Source organism: Sus scrofa, chromosome 11, assembly GCF_054392235.1.
Source record: "Sus scrofa isolate SSC_HxYL_T2T_F1_AM1 chromosome 11, Sscrofa_HxYL_maternal_Yorkshire_Landrace_v2.0, whole genome shotgun sequence".
NCBI lineage: Eukaryota > Metazoa > Chordata > Mammalia > Artiodactyla > Suidae > Sus > Sus scrofa.
The window spans coordinates 58,661,179-58,678,673 of NC_139393.1; the positions used below are offsets into that span (position 1 = coordinate 58,661,179).

General features: G+C 44.1%; 1 long non-coding RNA gene across 1 annotated transcript in view; it reads left to right on the forward strand.

The window, feature by feature from the left end:
* The first annotated feature begins 863 nt into the window (after window positions 1-863).
* LOC146398651 (uncharacterized) overlaps window positions 864-17,495 on the forward strand; it is a 398,471-nt gene continuing 381,839 nt past the window's right edge. Inside the window, exon 1 of the long non-coding RNA XR_014819685.1 lies at window positions 864-1,152. This is a non-coding gene — a long non-coding RNA (uncharacterized LOC146398651). The remainder of the gene's footprint in view (window positions 1,153-17,495) is intronic.

Sequence of the window (17,495 nt, forward strand, 5' to 3'; positions counted from 1 at the left end):
AGACTGAGATTCTCCACTCAGGAGACAAGGATATTGGTGTGGAAACAACAACCAATAGGCAGAATCCAGACAGATTGCTCTTCAGGTGGCAGTTGAGGCTACAGGGCCACCTGTGGTGGCTGGAAACTTCCACCTTTGATTCTACACCAGGAATTCATCAAGGCCAAGAGGGGCGACCTTTCTCTGTCTCTCACTTACCAATAAGGATTTCTGGCTAGGGAGTTCCCATCATGGCTCAGTGGTGAAGGAATCCGACTAGGAACCATGAGGTTGCGAGTTTGATCCCTGGCCTCGCTCAGTGGGTTGAGGATCTGGCATTGCCATGAGCTGTGGTGTAGGTTGCAGATGTGGCTCGGATCCTGCATTGTTGTGACTGTGGTGTTGGCCAGTGGCTACAGCTCCGATTAGACCCCTAGCCTGGAAACCTCCATACGCCGCCAGTGCGGCCTTAGAAAATGCAAAAAAAAAAAAAAAAAAAAAAAAAAAAAGGATTTCTGGCTAGGAGAGGCTCTCCATTTCAGTCAGTATTGGAATGACCAGCCTGCGTCTTGTCAATCACTTTGACTGAGAGGCTTTCCCCAATGGAAAGACACTCCCCCCCCACCCCCGCTCCCCCCCCCAGCCCCTCAGTCTGGCGGGAAAAAAAGGATCGATTCAGTGTGAATCTTCAACAGGCAGTTTCAGCCGTTTCAGATCCACTTCTCCAGGGTGATTAATTGCCGCCGTGCTTGGCAAGCCCGACGCGGGAGCGTTTCGGGGAGGAAGGAGCGCAGGCTGCAGCTGGCCCGCCCGCCGCAAAGCACAGCTGCTCCGTGTCTGTCACAACCAACGGCATGACATTTCCCAACGGGTAATTACCCCAAGGATTCCTGCGGATGCCTTTCGGAGCTGCCCGGCTCAGAGGTAGCTGCTGGCTCCCTCGGAGTCCAGTGAGTCTGCAGGTTTGGCTTTTTCTCTCCGTTTTCCTCCTTGACCTGAAAGACACGTTTCTGTGGAGATGTGGGCCCCCCCCTCCCGCCCCCCAATACCCCTCATCCCTCCCCTCGCCTGTCTGCACGGTCGGACTATCACAGAGCCTGGACTCTTCTGCAGACGTGACTGAAGAAGACTGATCTTGGCGTGAACTGGGAAAACAGGTGCCCAAGAACGAAGGCGAGTTATGAATGAAGGTGCTTGTGTTTGTGGGTTCTGTGGGGAACCGTGTAAAAACCCTTCTTTTCGGGGGTTGAAAGCCTTCTTCGTGGTGTGGTCTTCACCCAAGAGAAGAATTCTGAGAATCCACTGAATTCAGCCATCAAGGAAACATACTCCAAGTTGAATATCTCTTTACATTACATATGGCCTTTCAAGCACCAGGATGCTACTTAATAGGTTATTTTTGAGGCAAAAGAAGGGATACTCTAGCTGGGTAGCTCAATGGGAGGGGCAGACCTATAAACATGTCATAAAGAAATACTTGTATTCCTTCCTTTGCTCAGCGGTGATTTATGGTGGAGAAGCTCCATGCCAGCCATTGTTTCACATGCTAGGAACTGGAATGGTACCAGATGCAGCTGGGGGTGGAGGGTGGGAAAAACACCAATCAGATGGCTTATTAAAACAAAGTCGAGACACTCCCATTCTATCTGTCCTCTCCCTACCAATCCCAGACTCTTAAAATCCCAGACATTTAAGCATGAACCAGTTTCCTTACTTGGCCTATTTTGGTGAAAAAGGACTATTGCCTCTGAGCCATGGAGATAAAAGAATTTTTTAAAAATTGAGTATAAATGGATTAAAGAGTCCTGGTATGGACAGGCAAGGAGGAATTCAGGGAAATTAATTTGTCTTTTTTTTTTTTTTTTTTTTTTTTTAGGGCCACACCCATGACATATGGAGGTTCCCAGGCCAGGGGTTGAACTGGAGCTATAGCCAATGGCCTGCACCATAGCCACAGCAATGCCAGATCTGAGCCACGTCTGTGACCTATACCACAGCTCATGGCAATGCCGGATCCTTAACCAACTGAGCAAGGCCAGGGATCGAGCCCAAGTCCTCATGGATGCTAGGTTGGTTTTGTTCACCACTGAGCCATGACAGGAACCAGGGAAAAATATTAAATGGTAAAGAAAATTAAAAATACATGAAAAAGAGGAGAGTAGACAAATGAAGTTTACTTGATACAGGAGTTCCCATTGTGGCTCAGCAGGTTAAGAACACAATTAGTATCTGTGAGGATATGGGTTCAATCTCTGGCCTCGCTCAGTGGGTTAAGGGTCTGGGGTTGCCAAAAGCTGTGGGATAGATCACAGGTGTGGCTCGGATTGGCGTTGCTGTGGTTGTGGTGTAGACCGGCAGCTGCAGCTCTGATTTCAACACTTCGCCTGGGAACTTCCATATCCCGCAGATGTGGCCCTTAAAACAGACAAACAAAAAGATTCCTTAGTACAGTTTTGTTATTCAAAGAGTGTGGTGCTTTGATAAGAGTGCTGAGACCAAAAACAGATTAGCAGCTATTTGGAGCTGGAGGTAGTGGGGGGTGGGGAGCGCTTGCCAGTGGATTTAGGGATTCTTTTGCGGTGTGATGAAAATGTTCGAAAATTAGATGGTGTTGGTGGTTGCACAACTCTGAATATACTCAAAACCATTGGCCCGTGCACTCTAGTGGGGCAAACATTATGGTATGGGAATTCTATCCAAAAAAACTGTTGTAAAAGAAGAGACCCTGGTTCAGGCTTGCCTAAGGTGAAGTATCATTTTCCTTCGAGGTCAGAACCTAAGCATATGTTCCTTCAACTGATAATCTTACTCCAGAATCTCTAATAAAGTTAATTTCTGTATGGGATGATTTTTGGAGATGCTTGTCCAAGTATATGTTTTGAGGGCTAGACTTGTGTGGCTTAGGAATGGGAAAGAGCGAGGTGATCAATTATTAGAAACTATTAAAATGGTAGAATTGATATCACAAATATTTATTTCCATAAAATGAATAAGAGAAACAGGCTGAAAACTGATGATATGTGGGAAAGCTATAGATCTGTGCTGCCTTCTTCGACTGTAGCCCCAGTCACACGTGGCTATTTTCGTTTGAGTTAGTTACAATGGGAAACATTGAAAAGTTCAGTTTCTCAGTTACACTAGCCATTTTTCACGTGCTCCATAGCCTCTTGTAACTCGTAGATCCTGTACTGGACAGGGCAGATACAGAATGTTCCTTGGGACAGCTCTGCTCTAGGTGTTAGGTGGTATGGTGCTATACCTTATGATAGCCTGAAGTTTGCCTTCATAGAAGAAGCTGATCAAAGTCTTTCTAAGAATCTGTGTTTGCCATTTTCCAGCTACATGGATGGAATGAGAGACTCTCATACTAAGTGAAGTAAGACAGACAGAGAAAGACAAATGCCATATGACATCACTTATATCTAGAATTGAATATACGGCACAAATGAACCTTTCCACAGAAAAGAAAATCATGGACTTGGAGAACAGACTTGTGGTTGCCGAGGGGGAGGGACTGGGAATCTGGGGTTAATAGATGTAAACTATTGCCTTTGGAGTGGATAAGCAATGAGGTCCTGCTGTATAGCACTGGGAACTATATCTAGTCACTAGTGAGGGAGCATGGTGGAGGATAATGTGAGAAAAAGAACGTATGTGTATGTGTGACTGGCTCATCATGCTGTACAGTAGAAAATTGACAGAGGATTGTAAATCAGCTATAATAGAAAAAAAATCATTAGAAAAAAAGAACCTGATTTAGAGTCCACTGAAAGCCAAGACCATCCCGGTCAAAGCATGAATCATTGCATCACTTAGGGTTTCAACCCACAGTAAAGTGGGAATTTCTCAAAATCATTAGCTTAGCACTTAGGAAACATAGGTATTATTTTGATTTCTCCATGAAGTTTCTTCATGGTGTTTCAGATATTTACTTCACTTGTTCACCTTCTTCTTTGCAGGTACTTAGTTTAAAAATCTGATAAGTATTTGGCAAATGCTAGTGGCCATATTCCAGATGTTTATCCATCAGGACATTATGGTTGAATTAATAATGTCTGTCGTTTTCTTTGTCCCATTTACCTGACCTATGGAATGGAATTTGTACTTTCCTCCATTATGACATTTATAAAATTAAGATTTTTGAGGATTATATTAATAAAGTGCCGCAGAGAAAAGAACTGTGTAAGGTAAAGTTGGTGTAGTTATTATCAAGTTTCTGTCTTTCTTTTTTGGCTGCCCTGTGGCATGTGGAGTTCCCTAGCTGGGGATCAGCTCTGAGCCACAGTCAAGACCTAAGCCACAGTGGGTTAAGTGGGCTCCTTAACCCACTGTACCTCCAGGGATCAAACTGGCATCCCTGTGTTCCCAAGAAGCTGCCAATCCCCTTGTGCCACGGTGGGAACTCTTAACATTTCTTTTAGAAGTGACTTTTTTTTTTTCTTTTTATGGCCGCACATGTGGCATATGGAGGTACCCAGGTTAGGGAGCTAATTGGAGATGCAGCTGCAGGTCTACACTATAGCCACAGCAATGGCAGATCGAAGCCTCATCTGTGACCTACCCCAGAGCTGGCAGCAAAGCCAGATCCTTAACCTCCTGAGCGAAGCCAGGAATTGAACCTGCATCTTCACAGACAGCATTGGGTTCTTAACCCACTGAGTCACCACAAGAACTCCTAAAATGACCTCTGATGTCACTTATTCTTCTCAAAAAGAATGTTGAATCATATCCCCAAAAAATACATAAAAAAAAATCTAAAAGCCACCTTGGGGATAAAGCCACCATCAGAAGTAAATGTTGTAAACATTTGGTTGTGTTCTTCATCTTTGCTTTATAAACTGTATACAGTTTCACAAAATTGGAGGTGTATTGTCTAGATCCCTAACTTTCAATCCCAGGCGTAACTAATTTTACTGTGGTTAAGAATCTTGACCCTGGGGTCCTTACTGCCTGCCCTACAAGGGCCAGCTCTACAGCTTACCAGCTACTTCCCCTTGGTCAAACCACGCACGGCTCAGAGTTTCAGTTCCTTGTTGTGTATGTTGGAGATAGTAATGGTGCCTGCCAGCTCAGGTTGGTGGTGGGGTTCACATGAGTTAATGTGAGTAAATCATAGCAAATGATGCTCGACAGCACTTGGTATGGTTACTGCAAATGTGACCTGTTTCAGCCTCTGCTTGCAGAACTGAAGGGCTTCCTGAAAACCCCTTGGCACTCAAGCATTCCTGAGGTCTCCAAAGGGGAGCCAACCAGTCTGTTGGCTCCTGTCTATGAATGGCATCTACCATACTCTTTCTCCCTCCCTCTGCCTTCCTTCTGTGGATGTTCTCTGCGATTGGGTGGCTCTAGGTAGCATTTTTGTCAGCAGTGAGTGGGATCCATCATGAGAATCCCAGTGTTTGGGGTAAAAGTGTTGTGTTCCGATCCCTTCAAAGCCGGTACTCTTGGAGGGTGCTAGACTCTTGCTGGTTTTCATGCGAAAATAGAAAGCCTCCTTCTAATTTCAAGTTTTAGATGCTAACTGGCCTAGGCAAGGGCTGGCTTTGGTTTTGTTTCCTATTCCATGGAGCAGATGACATAAATCCAAAGTTTCTCTCTCTTGCTAATGTTAACATTCAAAGTGTCAGTTCTATGAATTACTATCGTGAAACTTCCTTTTCCTACCGAAGATGTGGAGAGTCTGGAACACAGTGGGGGGGTGGGAGAGGAAAACCCTGCCTTATTTCTTACCTACATGAAGTGTAAACTCCTTGAAGATTGGTACTTTCTAAGTCCACTGCCTCCTATAGTATCAGTATAATCTTGGACGCATAAAAAACCATTAGATACATTAAAATGTATTATTTTCAATATTATAAGAAGAAAGCAAAATGGTATTTGTTAAGCATCTAATATGTGCCTAACACACTAAATATGTTATCTCATTTAATTTTTATAGTGACCTTCTAGGGGTCTGATGAGATGACCGAGTCTATGAAAAGTTAAGCCATGTTCCCTGGTCATGCCATGAACAGGTGACAAAAATCTGGGTTCTTCTCCAGGTCTGCTCAATAGACCCTGAGCTTGTCCCCCATACAAGAATGCTGATTTTTAAGGTAGACAAGAGATAAGGTTATTCTAATGTAGCTGCACATTGAACCAACGGAAGCCTAGCAGTTTATAGCATCATAGCTGAGTTGATCAATGTCAACTCAAGGGATGAGGAAATTATTTGGCCATGAATGAAGTCTAATTTTAATTAATTGAATCTCTTCTGAATTTCAAATAAATTTAGGTTCATCTTTACCAGTCAAAGCACTCCTTACTAAGTCTTAGGGAAAAAGATTTGGTAAAAAGTGGCTCCTATCACTTTCACATGAAAAATATAAATTACAAATTCCTTGAAATATGGATTTAAAAATGAAGACATTTAATTAAATACTTCAGATTATAGTCGACCTATGATTACCATCTTATTTTAGAAGGTTTAAAGAGACTCCCAAATGTAGATGTCCCCACTTTTTGCTTCTGCAACACCTAACAGATGAGTAGAATCGATTGAGTTTCTCTAAGTGAGCTTATCAAACCTTCTTTTGAGTTCTTCTCCCTTAGGCCCCTTTTTAAAGCTAGTTTAACTTTAGCCAACTCATTGGTTTCCAAGAGACATCGTTTTCTTTCCTGCTGTCACTGGGGATCACTTAGGAAAAATGTGTTTAAACAAGGAGCCAGGCTATCTTCCTACCTAGGCCTTTGAGCACTCCTGCTGCTTAAGGACCGTTCACATCTTTCTAGGTGTCAGACTCAACGGAGTCTTCATGGAAAACTGAAGTGTGGTGAAATAAATAATCAAAAGTTCTGTTTGCTTTAGGTCAGATACGGAGGCACGTCTGATATGTAGTCATTAAGGTGAGTGGAAGTAAACAGGCTCGCAACTATCCAGGATAAAGCAAGGTCACAATCATTTCTCTTGTTCCTTATCTGTTTTTCAGTGAAGTGTCACCAAATGGCACTTGCTGGAATTTGGCCATTTCCCCTGCTGTGTGTTCACGGGCAGATCTCTATCAGTTGTTTTAAGTCTGCCTTTCCTGTCATTTCACTGTGTGATGAAATAACGAGTGGTAACTTATTGAATCAATACCGTCTCTTTTCTTAATATGCTTTAAGTGTCATAGAAACCAGCTTCCTGAAAGTATTGGGAACTAATTGTGTCTCTTGCCCTTCCGTCTCTTCCTGGTGACCCTGCAGTCATTGGAGTTCAACGTTCCTGTTAAGATCGTGACAATGAGTTAAGAGTTGCCCAGAGTGAGAGATGGTCTCACAGGCTTGGTTTATCACATTATTTACTGAGTACATGTTATTAGAATTTCCCCAAAGCACACTGCATCCAATTATAAAGTGTCCTGTCACATCTAAATAATTTGTAGTATTAGGTGCCTTTCATCTTTAAAGAGAAACTATTATGTAACTGCATTTTTTTTTTTTTAAGGGCTGCACCCGCAACATATAGAGGTTCCCCGGCTAGGGATCCAATCGGAGCTGTAGCTGCCAGCCTACATCACAGCTACAGCAATGCCAGATCCGAGTCGTGTCCGTGACATGCAGCACAGCGTCCTGCAATGGTGGGTCAGATCGTTAAACCACTCACTGAGCAAGGGCAGGGATCAAACCTGTGTCCTCATGGATACTAGTCAGATTTTGTTCTGCTCAGCCACAATGGGAGCTCCTGTAACTGCAGATATTGATAGCTCCCTAGCAGGCTGATTGGTTTGGGAAATAAGTGGCAATAGCTATAGATAAAAAGCACAATACAAAGAATTAAGAACACTGCAGGAGTTCCGGTCGTGGTGCAGTGGTTAACGAATCCGACTAGGAACCATGAGGTTGCGGGTTTGATCCCTGCCCTTGCTCAGTGGGTTAACCATCCGGTGTTGTCGTGAGCTATAGTGTAGGTTGCAGACGCGGCTCGGATCCTGCGTTGCTGTGGCTCTGGCGTAGGCTGGTGGCTACAGCTCCGATTGTACCCCTAGCCTGGGAACCTCCATATGCCGAGGGAGCGGCCCAAGAAATGGCAAAAAGACAAAAAAAAAAAGAACACTGCACACTGCAAATCCCATATTTAGACTTGACATAATATAGTGACCAGGAAGAAATTTTACACAAATTTTACAAAGGCATGCTTGAACATTTCTTTGACATGACCCAAACTAGAGATACTTCTAGTGATAATATGAGTCTTTTTTGGTGCTAAATGAATATACTATGCTACACAGTCATATAAACAACTGGCTTACAAAAATAAATATGTGGATATCAACTACAAAACCTGATAATTTTTTTTTTTTTGTCTTTTGTCCTTTTTAGGGCTACACCAGTGGCACATGGAGGTTCCCAGGCTAGGGGTTTAATCGGAGCTGTTGCTGCCAACACACGCCACAGCCATAGCAATGCCAGATCTGAGCCGCATCTGCGACCTACACCACAGCTCATGGCAAAGCTGGATCCTTAACCCACTGAGCGAGGCCAGGGATCGAACCTGAAACCTCATGGTTCCTAGTTGGATTCGTTTCCACTGCACCATGACGGGAACTCCTAAAACCTGATGATAAATCTTAATGACTGCATTCTTTCTCTAGGGAAAATGTGTTGTTAATCAATGCAATGGTTCCAATCAATTCTTTTCAGTCCATAATTTTATTTATAGAAACGTCTCTAACAGCCTTTCTGCAATTTCATTGGAGACATTAGAATTCACACTTTGAAAGGCAGTGTGCCAGGAGCTGTGGAGGGGCCGGTGTGTTAGATTACAGCTGTATCTAGAGAGGGAGAAAGACCACAGTACATGATGATAAACACGAAAATTTGTATATTTTCCTGTTATATTCAGAGGGATATGGTGGGAATATGGAGGAAATATGGAACTCCTGTGGGCAAATGAATCTGGGAAGAGTTTTCAAAGAAAGGATGCGACCCTTCCGCCTCACCTGGAGGGTTGTGTCACAATCTCCCAAAGACAGCCTTCCCCAGGGCCAATATTTTCCAACATCCCTCTCGACTGTACTCCTTGGGACCTTAGAGGCAGTGGTAGAGTAGATTTCAGGCATCCTTAAAAGAGGTTTCCAGATAACTTCCCTTTCTTCATAGACAACAGGATGTAATTTTGTTTTCCTTTTGAAAAAAAATAATCCAGTCTTGGCATTGTGCCAAGTGTGTCTGGTGGGGCTGTTGTGTCACGGAGCAGGGCGTGTTGGGGAGGGGGGAGACGATGAGATTTCAGAGGATTCCTATATGGAAAGAGTTCCAGACATTTTCCTTTTTAATGCGTTTTCAATAGAGATATGTGTCCATGTATTTGGAGAATTTGAGGTGAAAGTCTGTTGCTAAGGACTCCCTCAACTGTTTTTTGCCCAGACTTTCTGGAAGATTCTCCAGGGTCGGTATTGTTTTCACTAATGGTTTGTGGTTAATTCCTAAGAAAGCCAAATATAAATGCACCCAAAGCCAGCAAAACAAGCCTAAGTCCTAAAATTCAACCTAATGGCATAATGATGATGGTTCCACTTAAGCAAATTCTTACCAAGGACAAAAAAATTATTTATGTTAAGCCAAACCACTTCAGCTCTCCGAGGGAGGGTAGCGCAGCGGAGTCATCCTTAAGGCATATCAACCCCACGCAGGCACTCCCTCCCTCCAACCACAGGAAGTTGCTCTGCCCATTTCTAGAGGAGTTAATGGAAGGTAATTGTTAGACTAATCTCCTTTACAATTACAAATGTAGTCCAGTGGCTTGAAGTAATAGGATTTCTAGAAAAGCACCAAGGGACTGTCCATAACTGGCTACAGAAGGATTTTATGATGTAAATATCATGGGAAAAATGCCTACCAAATAGCGATGCTCCACTGAAAAATCCTGAGGTGCTGGTTTGCTTCTGGAAATGTCTTTTTAAAAATAACTTTACCAAGGTGTATTTGACAATTTTCACCCATAAGTGTTCAGTGTAATGACTTTTAGTAATTTCGTAGAATCGTGCAACCATCGTCACAATCTTTGTTTGTTCATTTGTTTGTTATTATTATAGTTGATTTACAGTGTTTCATCAAGTTCTGTTGCACAACAAAATGACCCAGTCACACATATTTCCCTGTGTTGTACCACGATCTAGTTTTAGAATGTTTCTATAGCCTCGAAAAGTCCCCTCACGTCTGTTTGTAGGAAGGACCTACTCCTTCTCCCAGCCCTAGGCAACTACTGATGTGCTTTCTTCCCTCTAAATTTGCCTTTTGGGGGCAACATATAAATGGAATCATACAGTGTGTGATCTTTTGTGTCTGCCTTCTTTGACATAGTATAATGTTTACAATTTATCCATGGTATAGCATGTATCAATAGATTAGTTTTATTGCTGTATAGTTTTCCATGCTATGGGGTTGTGTATGCATGGAATCTTGTGTAAGGAGTGTGTACATACTTTGTTTTATTGAGGTGTAATTGCCATATAAGGTTTTGTACATACATTTTTTCAATTCTCAGTGTCTCTCTCTTCATGTGCAGAAACACTATAGTAGCTTCTTTTTTTTTTTTTTTTTCTTTTTTTCTTTCTAGGGCTGCACCTGCAGCATATGGAAGTTCCCAGGCTAGGGGTTGAATCAGAGCTACAGCTGTCAGTCTACACCACAGCCACAGCAACGCCAGATCCGAGCCACGTCTGCAACCTACACCACAGTTCATGGCAACGCCGGATTGTTAACCCACTGAGCAAGGCCAGGGATCAAACCCGAGTCCTCATGGATACTAGTCGGGTTTGTTACCACTGAGCCACAACAGGAACTTCCACAGTAGCTTCTCAGTGGCAGGAAAAACAAAACAAAAACCTCCAAGGGTCTCACTTATTATTAGTGTTCTTAGAAAGACTATGATTTAAAATAGCAAAATGGATAAATGGAAATTGGTTATTTGTGTCCTTTTCCTCCCAGTCCTTGACTTGGGATACTTGAATCCTGGAGTTAGTGAATCCCCTTAAATTTCATGCTAAAATTTGTTAATATTTTTTTTTCCCCCTGGGAGGTGGTCCATAGCTATAAACATTCTCAAATGGCTCACTACCTAAAACAGTTTAAGAGCCAGTCTTATTGTTCTATTTGGTTCCATCCTTGACCCTTTTTCCTTCTCTATTTTCTTTGGAAAACACTTTCCTGGCTGCATGACTCTAACTTCATGAGCCCAGATAGAGATTTTAGTTTTGGAATAATGGGCCAAAGGAAAGTTTTCAGTGTATTTGGAGTGATAAGGGAGCCATTCTTTTCTAAGCATGAATGGGGGATATAGAAGTTTGAGCCCATTCTTAACTTTACCCCTTTACCTTAAACCTTAAAACATTCCCACCTCAAAGGCACAGACAGGCTGGAACTCTGTCTTGTCATTTTCTCTCCATCTGTCACCTTTTACTGTGTATGTCTGTCCCACTGAGGCTGAAAACCGCTGCATCTTCCTTGGCACTTGCCCATGTACACAGAGAGTAAATGACACAAATTTTAGCTGCATAGTTTGGTGTTTGGAGAGAGGAATCCCTGCTGTGAGATCACAGTTCACTGGGAAACTCGCTTTGTCTACCTACAGTTTATCATTTTTCTCAATCCACTAAATAGCTTAACTATGGCTCTTTTTCTCCAAGGATTCTGGAAATGGTCTTGTAGTATAGCATTAGACAAGGATGCTTTGTTTAGAATTTATCTCCATTCCAGGGAGTCCCAGTCATGGCTCAGTGGTAATAAACCCCACTGGTATCCATGAGGACACGGGTTCGATCCCTGGCCTCCCTCAGTGGGTTAAGAATCCAGCGTTGCCGTTAAGCTGTGGCGTAGGTTGCAGACACAGCTCGGATCCTGAGTTGCTGTGGCTGTGGTATAGACTAGTGGCTATAGGCTACCCTAGCCTGGGAACTTCCATATGCCATATGTGTAGTCCTAAAAAGACCAAAAAAAGAAAGAAAAAAAAAGAAAACTTAAGGATATACTCATTCTAAAAGATGGGATGACTTCCGTTCCAAAAGAATTTCTTCCATTCATGAGTCCAGGTCCCCCGGATTGCAAAAGAAAGCATTCTTCTGTTCTATGAATTTTCTGAGATGTAGGAAGACCACCACTGCTCCACTCGGTCAACCATTTCTGGAGCCCCTGATTCTGATAGCACTGTGCAGGGGTAAGAAAACATTAAGAGGAGAAGAAGCCAAGTTGACACACCTCTATCATCTAGATCCTATTACTGAGGTCCATACTAACCTCTAAGTCTTGACCCATTTTCTGAACTCCAGACCTGACCCGATGGGTAGCTCCATCTGCTTGTTCTCCAGACACTGGATGCACCACGTGGCCCCAGCTGAAGATCTTGCCTCGCCTTTCGTGATTGCTCCTCCACCTCCTCCACAAGCTGGATGGACATCCGAGTAGTCTCAGTTCCTTCCTCTTGCTCTCCACCCACCCACACTGAGGGGTCAGCGAGGCCCGTCAGTTATACCCCCATCAGTTATACCTAAGAAATCTCTGTCCTGTATGGTCCCTCCTCTGCCTTTTTTTTTCTTTCTTTTTTCTTTTTAGGGCCAAACCCATGGCATAAGGAGGTTCCCAGGCTAGGGGTCCGATCGGAGCTGTAGGTGCCAGCCTACACCACAGCCACAGCAATGCAGGATCCAAGCCTTGTCTGCAACCTATACCACAACTCATGGCAACTCGGGATCCTTAACCCACTGAACGAGGCCAGGGCTTGAGCCTGTGTCCTCATGGATCCTACTCAGATTCGTTTCCTCTGTGCCACAATGGGAGCTCCTGTTCTCTGCATTCTCACGGCCACCTCCTTATTGTGGGTCCTCCTCCTGCCTTGCTTAGCTTCTCACAGGAGGATTCCAATTGATCTCGCCACCTTCAGACCTGCTACCATCAGTCCATCCCCAACCTGCTGCCAAAGGGCTCCCTGGCCTCAGCACCCACTGCCACTCACTGCCTGGGTGACTCCTAAACCTTGATGGTCATAGGACTCCTACACAACATGGTCCCAGCTTCTCCCTCCGGCTCATCTACTGCCATTCCTCACCAGGCACCCGGCATCTCTACTATCCCCGAAGGGCGGTTCCTTTTCACACGCCTGCGCTTTCAGAAAGCCCGAACTCTGACAATACAGAATCTTGTTTGTTCTCTGTGTTTCAAATTCTCCCCATCCTCAGCCGCTGGTCCTGTCCTTTTTGTTTGCTGGACTACCTCTAACCCCAGAAATCCCTGTTCAGTTCTTCTCTCTTTTGCACGCCCCTCTCTATGTAGCAGCCGAGTTCCCCTTCCGCTGTGGATATTGATTATACTTGAGTTATTCAATGAGATTCACCATGGGGCTCCTGGAGGCTTTTTTATTTTTTTGCTTTTTAGGGCCGCACAGGCTAGGGGTTGAATCAGAGTTATAGCTGCTGGACACAGCCACAGCCACACCAGATCCGAGCCGTGTCTGTGATCTACACCACAGTTCACGGCGCCACCGGATCCTTAACTCAATGAGGCCAGGGATCGACCTCATGACCTCATGGTTACTAGTCGGATTTGTTAACGCTGTGCCACAACAGGCGCAGCGTTATATCCAGTGTCCAACACTGTGCTCGGCAGACAGTAGGTTTTCAAAAGATACTGGATGGATGAATAATGAAGTTTGCAGAGAGTGGGGTAACCGTATAGCCTGCCTTGCTCATTTTACTAATGAGGAAATTGAGACCCGGTGGAATTAGAACTGCATAATTAGAAGCAGATTCTGGAATAGAACCAAGGTGTTTTGACTGAGTTGAATGCCCCCTCCACCACGCAGCATGGCGTAATTAACTTGATGAATGACTATGGGAAGAATCTTTAGTTTTAGTGACAAAATGTAATTCAGGAAGACAAGGCGATTTATTGGTGGAGAAAGAAAGAGAGCAGTTTGTTTTATTTCACAGTTTATCATAGTATTCGATTAATCTTTGCATCAAGTCAAAAAATATGAAGGTGATTGGAAGAGAGTAATAACTCAGTTCCAGAGAATGAGTCTAATGAAGAAGTGACAGCTCTTTACCTAAACTGATCACTTAACACTGGGTAATTTAGAACGATCCCTTCCCTTAAGCTCTAAAGTAAGTGAGATGTGGAAACTTCACAGATCCCCAGGGATCAATGCTTGGCTCAGGGACTGGCAGTGAGAGGAACAGGAAAGCAGTATTTCTTTTGACAGGGAGCCAAACACATGTTTCATTATTCTGGGTTCCCTATTTGGGGCAAGTCACTTGCTTGAAAATACATAGTTCTGGAAAGAAGCTGTAGCTTTTGTTTATATTTTCATGAAGATTTTAAACACATCCAGCTAAAAAAGAAGTCTGGAGAGAACCAAGATGGGTATTTTATTTTCCAAAAAAGATGCTCAGAGCTGTGGTACACGTTGTGGAATGGAAAAGAGAGGATTCAGGGTATTTATTTTATTCAGAGTGAAAACAGCTACAAATGAGTGTAACGTGTTAGGGAAATAGTCCTTCTGCCTCTCTTTGAACAGAATGTGTCTGGCTTACTTTACTAAATGGAGAAAGAGACACCTTATATGAGAGAGGTACAGATTACATCTGAGGTAGATTTTAGGAATTAAAAATTACTTTTAGGAGTTCTCGTTGGGGCTCAGTGGGTTAAGAACCCGACAGTGTGTCAGTGAGGATGCAGGTTCGATCCCTGGCTTTGCTCAGTGGATTAAATGTCCCATGTTGCCGCGAGCTGATGTGGCTGGGATCTGGCATTGCTCTGGCTGTGGTGTAGACCAGCAGCTACAGCACCAATTGGACCCCTAGCCTGGGAACTTTCATCTGTTCCCAAGGAGCAGATGCCGCCTTGAAAAAAGAAATAATTTTAAAGCACGTACATTTGGAAGAATGATGAATTTCAGGGCCACCCACTCAGTTGCTGATGAAACGGAGCAGGGGAATGGTGACTTGTGCCTCTGGATGGAGAACTAGCCCCCGGTCTTCAGGAGGAAAGGGGCACCGTGGGCACCCACACTGGGGCTGAAAACGGCGGGATGGACCAGGCTGAGACTGCAGAGGAGGGCAGAAGCGGGTCTGAGCTGCTGAGAGTGGAAAGCAGAGAGGCCACTCAGCTTCCAGCAGGAATTCCAGGAGGGCTGGAAGCTGGAGAGCGCAGGCTTGTGTGAATTATCCTTGGAAATGACGTCCAAGATTATGGAGGGAAGATTAGAACTTTGCTGTATTCTCTACTGACTATGTAGCCGAGCTTTGTTGAGATGCTGGAAGAATCAGGGTTAATTTTTCTCTCAGTCTTGTTTATGGCTAAAATCCTTATTATGTATTTTCTAAAGTTATCGCCAAGGACCTGAGTTCTAGGGCAACTTCTGCCTTCATTACTTCTTGGACGGCTGCGGAGCACTCAAGGTGGCTCCACCTACGCTGCGTCTGAAAAGCTCAGCTTGGGCTTGGGGACCATCTCTTTCTTTTTGGCCATTTATCCCCTTGCTTCCCCTGACTCCGCTCCGCCACCTTGCTGCCCACCCGTCTTGCCCTCTCCCCTTTTTATGGTCAGAAACTTTTATCCCCTCTTGTCCCACTTCCCACCCACAATCTTGATTTAGTCACTTTCTTTAGGAACTTCTCTACTTTTCGAGAGACCAACCTGGGTTTGACAAATACTCTTGTCAGTTTGTGAGGTTACTTAGCTCAGACAATGCCTAGGTATTTAAAACATGGTCCCTTGGAAAGAAAAGAGTGATTCTAATGGTTGTAGGGGCAAGTATTATGAGGTCACATGGGGGGTACTTTGGGGAATAGAACCTGAGGAAATGTTAGAAGGGCCAGGAAGCCTTCCTAAAATATTTTAAAATTAATTAATTAATTTTGCTTTTTTAGGCCTGCACCTGTGGCATATGGAAATTCCTGGGCTAGGGGTCAAACTGGAACAGCAGCTGCCAGCCTTCTCTCATCACAGCCACAGCAGCAGCAGATCTGAGTGAGCTGTGTCAGCTAGCTACACCACAGCTCAAGGCAAGGCTGGATCCTTAACCCACTGAGCGAGGCCAGGGATCGAACCTGCATCCCTGTGGATACTAGTCAGGATACTGTTACTGCTGAGCCACAATGAGAAATCCCCTACGGCATTTTAAAAATGCAAAATTCTAAGGAAGAATTATAGTAAGATAATATGTGTGAAGAATTTCTGAGTACCTTGCAGGGGGGCTCCTAGTCAAATGCCCAATATTCGTATTCCTGACAGGCTAGAGCCCCAGAGAGGGAGGCACTAAGGAATTTGCAACTGAATATCCTCCTCCAGGCCCTTTAGCACCTTCTAAAGATTTCATAAATCAGGGAATATGCCACGGTTTGCTGAAGGGATAAGTGTTTGAGAGGTGATGAATTTACTCAGAGAATTTCAAGTTCAGTTTTATTTGAACTAAAGCTGTGAATGGACCTACAGTGCTGAGGATCCTTCTGGGCCTGTTTAAAGAGTCGCTCCAACTCCCTTCTCCCACAGTGTGGCTTGTCAGCCAGTAAGTGCCACAAATGTTGATCTGTGCTGCATGGGGCCCCGTCCCGGGACAGGCCACCGGTAGGAACTCCTGGAAACCTAATCCTTCAAACAGCAGCTCAAGTCACACTCCTGCCATGAAGCTTTTCTTGACAACTCCAGGGCCTGCTGATCCTTCCCTGCTTTGAAGTCAGATGTGCTGCTCGGCATTAGGCTCTTAATTTAGCTTTTTCAAGTATGTGTGGCAAAGAGAATTCGTCCATCAGAAATCCCAGGGGCTGTAGCTTCTTGGGAGAAGAGTGACATTTCCAGCAGCTGCCTGGTAAGGATGGTCACTCATGGACAGCAGGGTGGGCATGGGCTACAGGAAGATAAAGGAAGGGAACATAGGATGGGGTGAAGGGAAGTCCCTAGATGAGAGAGAGAGTAGGAGAGAATCGAAGTAGTTTCTCTCACTGTGGGCTTTTGGGAGAGAAATGTGCATTGCAGTGCTATTCACAATAGCCAAGACATGGACGCAACCTAAATGTCCATCAACAGATGAATGGATTAAGAAGATGTGGTATATATACACAATGGAATACTACTCAGCCAGAAAAAAGAACAAACTAATGCCATTTGCAGCAACATGGATGGAACTAGAGACTCTCATACTAAGTGAAGTAAGTCAGAAAGAGAAAGACAAACACCATATGATATCACTTATATCTAGACTCTGATATACGGCACAAAGGAACTTATCTACAGAAAAGAAACAAACTAATGGACATGGAGACTAGACTTGTGGTTGCCAAGGAGGAGGGAGGGGGATGGACTGGGAGTCTGGGGTGAGTAGATGCAAACTATTGCATTTGGAATGGATAAGCAATGAGATCCTGCTGTATAGCACTGGGAACTATATCTAGTCACTTGTGATGGAACATGAGGATAATGTGAGAAAAAAATGTGTATATATGTGTGACTGGGTTACTTTGCTATACAGCAGGAATTGACAGAACATTGTAAATCAGCTATAA